Source organism: Furipterus horrens, unplaced genomic scaffold, assembly GCF_987537825.1.
Source record: "Furipterus horrens unplaced genomic scaffold, mFurHor1.1.pri manual_scaffold_1, whole genome shotgun sequence".
NCBI classification, from domain to species: Eukaryota; Metazoa; Chordata; class Mammalia; order Chiroptera; family Furipteridae; genus Furipterus; species Furipterus horrens.
Window position 1 is genome coordinate 91,327,144 of NW_028327171.1, and position 11,795 is coordinate 91,338,938.

The 11,795-nt window shown below is 41.1% G+C and overlaps 1 non-coding gene and 1 pseudogene across 1 annotated transcript; one reads left to right on the forward strand and one right to left on the reverse strand.

Moving 5' to 3' along the window:
- Positions 1-3,690: 3,690 nt before the first annotated feature.
- Positions 3,691-4,674, reverse strand: LOC150021471 (glyceraldehyde-3-phosphate dehydrogenase pseudogene; annotated as a pseudogene).
- A 1,301-nt stretch (positions 4,675-5,975) lies between these two features.
- On the forward strand, positions 5,976-6,083 carry LOC150021472 (U6 spliceosomal RNA). The gene has a single exon (XR_016513914.1). It is a non-coding gene; the product is annotated as a U6 spliceosomal RNA (small nuclear RNA).
- The last annotated feature ends 5,712 nt before the right edge of the window (positions 6,084-11,795 follow it).

The following is an 11,795-nucleotide window of genomic DNA, read 5'->3' on the forward strand; positions in this document are numbered from 1 at the left end:
AAGATGTCTAATCCTGGCATTTTCTTATTAAGTCAGATGCTACTCTGCCTAAGTCATAAAATTTTGTTTGCTCTCTGCAGTCTTTGGCTCATCACATGACAGTGTTTGCACCTATGTAAAAGCTCAAGCAAATTAGAAATTGCTACAGAACCAGGAGGAAGCTGCAAACTGAATAACATGTTTTGTGTATACATTATGTGGGGGAGGGGAGGGGCGGGAACTATCAAATAGCTCTGTTCCAAGTTTGGCATTTGGCATTAATGTGAAGCAGTGGGACCATGCTGCCTGCTCAACTACTGTATGAATCCTAAGTGTTCTGGAGACCAGCGGCTGGAGGCCGGAGGCCAGCACCCGCACACCAGGGAGAAGCGCCACCTCTTCACTGAGAGGAAGGAAGGAAGACGAGAGGCCTGGAGTCCTCGTTTATAAAGGGAACGTTGGGGTGTATGTGATGCTGAGGAAGAGATGCACCTTTGATTGCACTGCTCCATAGAGCCCTCAGATAAGGCCAATTCTAATGGGCTACCTCGGCTTTAAAAGTTCGTTTCAGTTAAGTCCTGTTTCAAAGGTTTGTCTTGTTTTGCTTCTGCCTTCAGTGCCACTATTTTCCACTGCAGTGTTTTGGCTTCACACACCGCCTTCTCCAGAGAGAACAATGTATTGCTGAAAGTGGGCAGTAGAAGCAAATGCTATTACTACATTTGACCTATAAAGTATTCAGAGTGACTGCTAGGTGGAAATTAAAGTTTAGCTTTCCCCACATAGGACCTTCTTTTGCACCTTATGAAGAGTGTACTAATTGTTAAATAGATATTGCTTTTATTTATACAAGCATTCCCAAAGAGTTAATTTGGACTTTTGTTTTTGGGTTTGGAGATTCTTAAAAATTATCTTACTTAGATTCACTAGCATTATACTTTAAAAAGAAACAGTGTGTTCAGTTCATCTTACCAGATATGTCTGGTGAAGTATTCAGGGTTTGATGGACTGCGTTGCTTTAGTTTGGAAGTGACAGCTGAGTTTATTATGCTCCATAATAAATGACCTTGTTCTTTTCACTGGGGACATTATCTTCCTTGCATTTCAGAACAAAGAAACAACAAGAGTAAATAAGACAAATATATCTGATTCTGTCATACACCTCCATCTGTTTGTACTAAGCTTTTCTTTTAAAAATATGAATATATGTTTTCTTTAAAAAAAGTTTCCTCTCCTGGCCAAATTTTATTTGTGGTGGTATGAGTTACACTAATAAATTAAAAGAGGAAACCTTGTACTTAAAAGTTCCATGGCCACTGTTTTCTTGTTGCAATCAGTGGTCAAACTTGATCATGCCCTCAAATTGATTTTTATGCACAGAATTAGTTGTGAACATACTACTACTTCCAAAGATTTTCTAATAACTTAGGCCAGAGCTGGTTACTGAGTAACAACCTAATTCAATGCCTCTCAACCCTCCCACCCACACCACAAGTCTTACCTCACATGCTCTAAATCGCAGACACGCATGCTTCACCAACTAACAGCCCTCCCGTGGCCCCAGGGGTCTGGCTCCTGTCCCCTGATACCTGTATTAGTGCCTCCAGTTCTGAGAGGGGCAGAGCTGGGGGTGGGGAGGTTCATGACCTGGAGCTCAGCACATGCTAAGCAATGTTGCTCATTTCGTTAGCACTAAACAAGTCTCTTGCTCTCAGGAATTTATCCAAAAAAGAATTAAAACCACCTGAGATTCCACATAGCCGATTATGATCTTTTCTCATACGTTTGAATTGCTTACTTGTCATAAATTAACCACAGCTTCATTTGGCTACCAGGTCTTAAGTCTGTTGACAGTTTCAGCATGACCGAATTGTGCTTTTTTTTTTTTTTCTTTCAGAAATTGGCTCAGTTCTCTTTAGAGTTGGTGTAAACATGCCATGTAATAAATGATTTCTACTCAATGGTACAACAAAATTATTGCTTTCTTAGATGTATGTGTAGTAAAAGTCAATATACACATTTATATAATTTTTTCTTTAAAATCTTATACTTAATTTGATATTTCTAAAAATTGCACATGTAAGTCATGTGTATAACATGCTAAAGTACTTTAACTGTGATCTTAAAACTGAATAAAATATTTAATAAAAATTTGAAATATTTTAAAGATATTCAAATATATTTCTTTATGTTCACACTACCGGCCATAGAGCATGTGCCTTCAGTATACCATGCCCGTGAAAAATAGACAATACTTTCATAAAAGGAACCTATTTCAGGATGTTCAAATGATGGTCTCCCCTAAATTGTTGGCCTGGGATTCATCATTGTCTGGCAGGCAGTTGTGTTTCCCTACTGTGTGGAGCAGAAATCAGCCGAACGGAGATCTGCTTTAGTCTCCTCCTCAGGACAAGAATCTTTGAGGCGCCTCACTGGGAAAAGTGTGAGCTGAACATCCTGTCTTTCCCTGAACTATAACAACTTAGGCAAATGACATTAAGACTATAACCTAAATTATAAACTCGGACCTCAGATTTGCTAAGTACACTGTTTCTGAACCTTAGGACCTTGGATATGTTTTATTTGGAATAATACAGGATACAAATACATGTTTGGTATAATTATATAAAACAGGCTTTGCATTCAGACAGACTTGGCTTCAGATTCTGGCTTCAGCTTCCCACAGGGTTTCTTACCCTCTCTGAACCACACTTCACTCATCTAAACGATGGTGTTGATACTGCCTCCTCACGCCATCACTGAGACTAAAAGAGTAGGTTCAGAAATGTTGGCATAGGGCCTGTAATGGACATACTCATTAAATGGTAGTCATTGATTGTATTTTTATTTCAACTCTAAGGCAAATATGTTAAAGAATATTGAAAAGAGATGCTAAGTATAACTTCCTTTGTACTCAACTTGTAGGAGATGATGCATTAGGGGTAAGCAGTTTCAGGAGGTACGATGGTGTGGGCAACTAAGTTAAAGTCACATAGCTATCTCAATATGGAGCACTATTAAGATTTTTCTCTGAAATCAGTCTGCCTAATGAATTACTCTTTTCTAATACTACAGTGCACTTCCTTTGGAGCACCGAGAGTCATGTGTTTGGGGGGGGGGGGGCTGTTTACCAAACAATACTGTTAGAATAAAAAGGTGGCAGAATATACATATATGTGGTTTTATGGTCCTACATGTATTAGACAATACTACATCTTTTCAGGTGGGACATGCAATCTCAAGGAAAATAAAATGCTTCTTAATAAGTGAGTTAAACGCTCCATTGCATGCATACTGAAAGGACATAAACTTGTTAGTTATAATTCATCAGAAACCTCTTCACCTTTTGAAATTAGGGAAAAATATATGCAAAAGTAGGCTAGTATATTGAATTCCATGTCAGCAAATAACATTTTCTCAATTTGTTTCATTTCTAATTTGCTTATTTTCCTCCATTTCATCACCCCACCTCAGATAGATTTATCCTAGAAGTGTGATTTCATATATAAATATTTATTTGGCTGAGTACAGTGAATTTTATTGATGGTGCATGACAAGGCAGGGCTCGCTAAGCCCCTCCCCTTTTTAGGCAGTCTAGGAAACTGGAGGTCAGGAAATTCTCAGTGTGTTGGGGAATCGATTTGCAGCAAGGACTCGCCAGCAGCTGAGGGCCTCTCTTCCTGTTGCTGGGGCTGGTGATCCAGGGGGCTCTTACTCCTTGGAGGTCAAGTGGACCATAAGGCCCACCACCCTGTTGTTGTAGCCAAGTTCATTGTCATACCAGGAAATGAGACTGACAAAGTGGTCATTGAGGGCAATGCCAGCCCCAGCATCGAAGGTGCAGGAGTGGGTGTCACTCTTAAAAGTTGCAGGAGATAGCCTGGTCCTCAGTATAGCCCAGGATGCCCTTGAGGGAGCCTGCTGATGCCTGCTTCACCACCTTTTTGATATATTTGGCACCTTTCTCTAAACAGCAGGTCAGATCCACGACCAACACTTTTGGGTGGGGACATAGAAGGCCATGCTAGTGAGCTTCCCATTCAGCTCAGGGATGACCCTACCCACAGCCTTGGGAGTGCCAGTAGAAGCAGGGATGGTGTTCTGGGCAGCCCCTCAGCCATCACACCCAGCTCTTCAGAGGGGCCATCCACAGTCTTCCAGGTGGCAGTGATGTCATGGACTGTGATCATGAGTCCGTCCGTGATGCCAAAACTGTCATGTATGACGTTGGTCAAGGAGACCAAGCAGTTGGTGTTGTAGGAGGCATTGCTGACAATCTTCGTGGAGTTGTCGTCATACTTGTCATAGCTTACAAACATGGGGGCCTCCACAGAAGGGGCAGAGATGATGACCGTCTTGGCTCCACCCTTCAAATGAGCCCCAGCTTTCTCCATGGTAGTGAAGACACCAGTGGACAACATATTCAGCACCAGCATCACCCCCATTGATGTTAGCAGCCTCTCACTCCTGGAAGATGGAGAAGGACTCTCCATTGATGACAAGCTTCCTGTTCTCGGCCTTCACTGTGCCTTTGAAGTTGCCATGAGTAGAATCATACTGAAACATGTTGACCATGTATTTGAGGGCAATGAAGAGATCATTGATGGTGACAATATTCACTTTGCCAGGGTAAAAAGCAGCCCTGGTAATCAGGCGCCCAGTACGGCCACATCTGTTCACTCTGACCTTTACCATCGTGACTCAGGGTTGAGGCCGGCCCTGTGCAGGAAGACGCGGCTGTCTGTGCAACAGGAGGAGCAGAGAGCCCACGTGTAAGTACTTTAGATGAAGCCTTTAAAAACGAATCTTTTGATATGAACTATTTTTTTTTATGTGTCACCTCACAATTCCAAAAATACGTCTTATTACCTGTCTAAAACAAAAGGAATCCACAAGCTACAAGAATGATAAGGCTGGAGTGAAGATTATTTGAAAGTAGAAAAGACTTCAAATTGCATACTTCTATATTTACCTTTTTTTGATCCACAATTTTCCAAGGAGATTTAACTTGATCAAACAAAGCCCTTTCTTAACATGTCATTCTTTTATGATCTTTTCTCTTTGCTAGACTTAATGACTAGAAAGGCATAAGTGCTAAAATTTTTATGATTTTACATAAAACTTTCATAAACTTTTATATGTCCTTTACACTTTTCCCTCCAACCCTGTTCCCACTGTTTTCTTCCCCAAACTTGCAAGAGTGAAATGTATTATGGGTGATAGGTAAAGACAAAATTTTGGATGACCTCTAGAAGGCTGGTACAAAACATCTTTAAAGTCTGGCATTCTGGGTTAATAGGTCAGAAGTTAAAGCATCAAGTGAAATCCCTTGCTGGAAGAGATAAAATGGTAGCTCTTACTTTAAGGCACCCCCCCGCCCCCACAACTGGAGATCTCTTACCCTAAGGAATTTTGCAAAAGGTCGTTTTGTCTCCAGTGTGTACTGCAGAGTCAGAAGAGAGAAATGTGAGAATTCAAAGTGTCTTGAGAGTGATGGAGAACAAAAGGGGAAAAGGGAAAGCGCATACAAATAGGCCTTCACAGTTTAATGTCAAAAATCAAAATGGTTTTAAAGCCAGCATGAAAATATTTCCAAGAAACATATTCAACTATAATGATTATTTTTTCCTAATCTTTTCTACTATTGGACACCATATCTGTGGTGCTTCTGAAAAGCGAATTAGATAAAATTCTTATCTTTCAGAAATAAACATGTAAGCACTGAAAAAGTATACAAACAATTGAAGTATAATACAAGGTAGGTACAAAAATAGGTAATGAGTTACCATCTAATATGAAACACTTATTGACATATATTTAATAGGAAGTCAGAATTGATAGTAATTTTTAAAATTTTTCTCCAAGATATACATATAATCCTTCATATAAGTACTGGAGAAGTTAAGACGTTTTATAAAATAAGTTTAAATTTTCACTTCTCCCATAGTAAATATTGGCTGGGGGATTTACAGCAGTATATTAAAACTGGAAGAACAGTGCTCGCTTCGGCAGCACATATACTAAAAATTGGAACGATACAGAGAAGATTAGCATGGCCCCTGCGCAAGGATGACACGCAAATTCGTGAAGCGTTCCATATTTTTAAGCCAGGCAAAGAAAGCAAAATACCATATGATATCACCCAATACAGGAAACTAAAGAGCAACACAAACAAACGAACTAAATAGGCAAAGACTAGAATAGTAGTCAGTAGGGGGGAGGGGGGAGGGAGAGAAGGGGGATAAGTAAGGGAAGGGTCAGGTCAAGGAACGTATATGAATGACTCATGGACATGGACAACGGGGAGGGATATGATTGTGGGAGAAGGGATGGGCTGGGAGGGGGGAGCAATGGGGGAAAAATGGGACAACTGTAATTGAATAACAAAAAATAAAATTAAAAAAAAAAAATAAAACTGGAAGAACATTTTGCACACAAGTCCTTGAAAATCTAAACCCCTTTTGTGAATAGAAGTATTTAACACGCCGATGCTAGCCTCACCTGCATTAAACCTGTATTGTATATCAATCGAAATCAAAATTGTATTAGAATAAAATTCCCTAAAAACGCTGCTTCATTCCATTTTGCTATTTCAAAAGCCCATGAAAAATAATTCACATCCCTTGTTTTGGCTCCAGAAAAGTTCTGCTACCTGTACCTCATGTCCATTAAACTGCTTTCATCTGGCTCTAAGAATCTACTCATTCAGCAAGTCTGCATGGAATGACTACTATTGGATACCTAGAAAGTAGCAACAAGACAACCTTCTGGGGGTTAGAGACTCCATTGAAATGCAATACAGAAGAGTTGGGCAAGGAAATCAAAGGCTGTCAGGAAGGATTTACATATAAACTCATGTGAAACTTGATCATTGGCATTTAGAAGACTGTTAAGAAATGACTATGTGTTTCTGTTGTACTTTTAAAGAGTTTTATTCTTTTGAAATTCTTTTTCATATAAGAGATTTTGGCACAAGAAAAAAAGAAAAAGGTGCTGCTAAGACCACAGATGGCTGAGACTGACAAAATGTGATAAAAGAGCCATGGTGCAAATCAGTGTACATGTCCTGTATGCATGCCCTGGACTAGGCTGATTCCGGTGACCACACAGTTAGGTAGCACAGCCTTGGAATGACCTAGAAATATCTGAAATCCTGAAGTTCAAGCAGCGAGGTTTGAGCATTCAGCCTTAATTAGAGAGGTAGTTCTGGTAGCCAGATAGGTGATTCTACATGATTTTCTTTTCCTTCTTAATTTACTGCATCGTTCCTTCTTCAGCTTAGTCCCAGTTCTTACATACTGCTGAAATTTAATTTTTTCAATCTTGGCATTTTTCTTCAATGATGGCACATCCCCTTCCAGATCCTAAAAAAGCTGTTTAGGTTTCTCTGTGTGCCTTATTTTTTTCTCCACTGAGAATAACTAAGGTTTTTTATGGCCGGGTAAGTGACTCAGCAAATCCTTTGCCCCAGGAGAATTCCCAGAGTAAAGCAGCTGTTGTGAAGAATTCTCATTTCTGAGGTGTGCTGCTGCCATTTCAATGTGGATCTAAAGTGGTCAATTGAGTCTTCCTTTGCTAATTAATCCTGAGCCTTTATAAAGGACTTTACTACAGGAAATGCCTCTTCTTATCTAGGACTCTGAAGAATTACTTCCCTTTTGGGAGTACTGAAGGCTGTTTATCTACTTTTTAAAAAATTATATTTTATGATTATGCTATTACAGTTGTCCCAACTTTTCCCCCTTTGCCCACTTCCATCCAGCCCACCCATTCTTCCCCCAACCTCCGCCCCACTACCTCAAGCAATCCCCACATCATTATTAATGTCCATGGGTCATGCATGTATGCTCTTTGGCTGCTCTTTCCTATGCTGTACTTTCCAACCTGTGACTGTTCTATAACAACCAATTTGTACTACTCAATCCCTTCACCTTTTTGCCCATCACGCCACTCCTCTCCCATCCGGCAACCATGGAAACGTTCTCTGTATCTATGATTCTGCTTCCGTTCTGCATGTTTGTTTGTTTTTTAGATGTAATTGTTGATGTATATTTGTTGCCATTTTATTCTTATTTTTTATCTTCTCCTTAAAGAAGACCCTTTAGCATTTTATATAATGCTGATTTGGTGGTGATGTACTCCTTTAGCTTTTTCTTGTCTGGATCTAATTTTTAAACTAAACATTTACCTCAGTATGGTCAAATCAAAACCCCCTTTTTACTTTTTTTGGCTTTTTGGATGGAGTCATCCCCACTCCAGGTTCATCTGACACCAGCCACCTCCTCTGTGCTGGGGAAGTTCAACCCCAACAAGATCAAAGTCATACCTGGGGTGCACCAGCAGTGAACTTGGTGCCACATCTGTCCTGGCCCCCAAAGATCAGCCCCTTGGACCTGTCTCCAAAAGAGATTGGTGACGACATCACCAAAGCATCTGGTGATTGGAAGAGTCTGAGGATGACGTGAAAGTGACCAGGAGAGGCTCAGATTGAAGTAGTGTCTCCTGCCTCTGCCCTGATCATCAAAGTGCTCAAAGAACCACCACGAGACAGAAAGAAGAAAGACAAAAACAAAAATAAAAACCCTTAAGCACAGTGGAAATACACTTTTGATGAGATTGTCAACATTGCCCAACAGATGTGGCACTGAACTTTAGCTAGAGAACTCTCTGGAACCGTTACAGAGATCCTGGGGACTGCCTGGTCTGTGGGCTGCAATGTTGAAGGTCGCTACCCTCATGACATCAGAGATGACATCAACAGTGGAGCAGTGGAATGCCCGACTAGTTAAGAACTACAAAGGAAAATATTTCAGTCAAAGATCATTTGACAATCAAAAAAAAAAAAAAAAGATAACCCAAGAAAAATAAAACCCTTTTTAGGGATGAATAGTTAATGACATTCTTGAACTCCAAAGTCATCTGCTTTAAGAAGCAAGTTGATTTCTCTTAGGTATGCACTGAAATTTATGGAAGAAATTTGAAAAGTTTTAGAAAATTAAACAGTTAAATGTGAAGTTCATTGAGCAGCCATTTGTTGCCCCAAAGACTGTCAATGAGATGTGTTTTGCCAAAAGACTTCACCTCCCCCCAGTTCCCCAAAATCAGACTTGAAATGAGTGGGTGCAACATTTCCCGAGGACCTATTGTGTGTCAAGGACTGTGGCTGAAGCAGCAGGGAAGGTCTTCAAACACCTTCACAAGCCCACATAATACGGAACCTGGAAGTCAAACAGGAGCGCACAGGGTTTGACAGATAAACATGCTACAGTCCCCCCTCGGACACTGTTCGAACTGGAGTCGGACGAAGGTTTGTTCTTCTATATGTGGGCATTTATCCATGTGAATTACTTCCTTGGGGTTTCTCTTTCACTCCTACCCACACATCCAATATTCCGTATGTCTTCTTTTTAAAAACAAATGGTTTTCTAGTGCAGGTGTGCACTTTTCCAAGTTGCCTTTGTGTGACATTCTAGCTTGCCACCTGTACCACCTGCTCCTTGGCTAAAGATCTTTTTCAGGTAGGATCCGTCCCAGCTTTTGAGCCTGCTGCAGAGAGCAGTGTCAGTAATTGGTGGTGGCAAGATGAACTGAATCATAAATGCACTGATGAATATTTCCTGGGAAAAGGCCCGCCTTCCCCCACAGTCAAATACAGGACAGAACCAACCATGTGGCAAGGTGGCACGGCATAGGGGGCCTGGAAGACACCTCAGTCACAGAGCCCAAAATCCTGGTTGTTCACGTCTCCCTGCTGAGGAGCGCTGGCTGCCTTCGCAATCCTGCAAAACACGGACAGCTGAGGTTTTCGGGATGAAACTGCTATGGATGAGCAATGCAATCCACATTTCTTGGCCCCTTTTATTTATTTTCTTCCTAGTCAATTTTATATATGAAGGATAAAACATTTTAACTTGAATGTTAACCTTGGATTAGCTTAAGCGATTTACCTTCAAAACATACCACATACACAGTTCTGTTTGAAATCAGGCGCAAGGGTGATCCAATTTCATGTAAACAAACAACTTATCTTGATGTGTCCCTAGGACACAAAGTAAAGGCTAGAAATGAGCACTTCTCCTCCTACCCTCTTTACCTCTGTTTTCAAAAAATAAAGTTAGTATTCTATAGCACTGATGTTGGATCTATTACCCACGATGCTTAAATAGAATTATATGTGCTTCAAATCCACTGAACAGCTTGATCTACCTTTTCCAGTTTTAAAAAGAATGTTCTTTTTTCCCTGACTGCCCATGAACTAGCTGCCAGTTTCACTGAGCAGCTTCTGCTACGAGGTTGTTTAAACCTAATTATGCCCATTTTTACAGAGCTTCCTTATTTATTATTATTATTATTTGCCATTGTATCAGATAAGTGTGACTCAGTTTATAAATCACTTGGAGAGAACCTCCTCTCAACCTCTTTGCATGCCTTACACCTGAGCTGGGGATCTGTTTTTCACGACCACTGGAGGCTGACTGTCTGGCTCCTTCCCAGATCAATAGGCACACCATCACCCTGTGATGAGGCCTCCAGGGAGCCAGTGAGAGAGAAAGCTACCAGACAGCCTTAGTTCGTTTGTACTTTCCACTTGGCTATGATTATCAGCCGGAGAATATTCTCCTGAGATGGCTGAGACCGGGTCTATTTCAAATGACTTCAAAAGGACAACGCTGTCATCACACACTGGAGGAAATTGCCAGCTGGGCCCGGCAAGAGAAGCGGCATTCTGAAATGTGATAGTGAAGCATAACTATGAAATGAAAAGCAATTTAAATGTATTACCAGACAAAAACCATTAGCCCAATGAACATAAATAGCCTTACCGAGGAAGGGCACTGTTCCCAGATAACTTGTCTCTCAGTTTGGAGGAAATTTTTCTCTTATTGGAAGGCCTTTGAGTGTCATTAAACGTTTTTTTGTGAGTGAAACATGTTATCAAACGGTCAGATTTTCCTGTTTCTGTAAACAACTCCACTGGAATTACCATGAGATTTTTGTGGACAGGGAAGCCAGGAACAACTGGTATAACCAGAACTAGACAATTTTGTTTCCTGAAGGAAAAGAAGGGTTCTCAATTCTTGATTATTCCTCTCAGATTACCCTCACAGAGGCTGCCAAATTCCTATTGACATCACCCTAGGCATTGACCACTCCAATAAATTATTTCTATTGTTACTGCTATCTTTATTTCAGTTGATTCAGCAAGAAGAAAGGGGACTTCCCTTCTCTGGGCTCTGGAAAGATGTGAAGCTCAGAGTGGGGAGAAGTTGGTGTGTTGACCCCTGTGGATGTCATTGGGATCATCCCTATATGGTTCAGCGTCCTCATCATGGCCCCTTTCCTACACTAGCAACACCCTGAGGTGACTCAGCTGGTGCCAATGAGCCCCAACATGCAGTACCCTCCTACTGGGAGGCTAAGACTACAGAGTAAGGTGGTGATCAGCAGCCCCTCAAATGTGTTCACAACTGAGCCAAAGTGCAATATTCAGTTCACAAAGAGACAGAGTTTCACTTTTTGGGGTGGTATTGTTTGTTGCTGGTATGTGTGTGTATGTGTTTGCCAAAGCAGGAGAGGGAGTTTTCAGGACAATCACCTTGAACTCTAAAAACAATATTTTGAAATCTTTTGTCTCAAAGTAGCTGCTCCCCAGGGGACCCAGACCACAGGCTCCCCAAGGTGGAGGCTGAGAACTAGTGGAGAGGATTCTTCTGCATGAGGGATGTGAGGTGAGGTCTGCCAGATGTGGGATCTCTGAAAACCAGGATCCACCTTAATTTAAAAATTCAGCCTCCCTAAGCAGGAAAGAGACATCC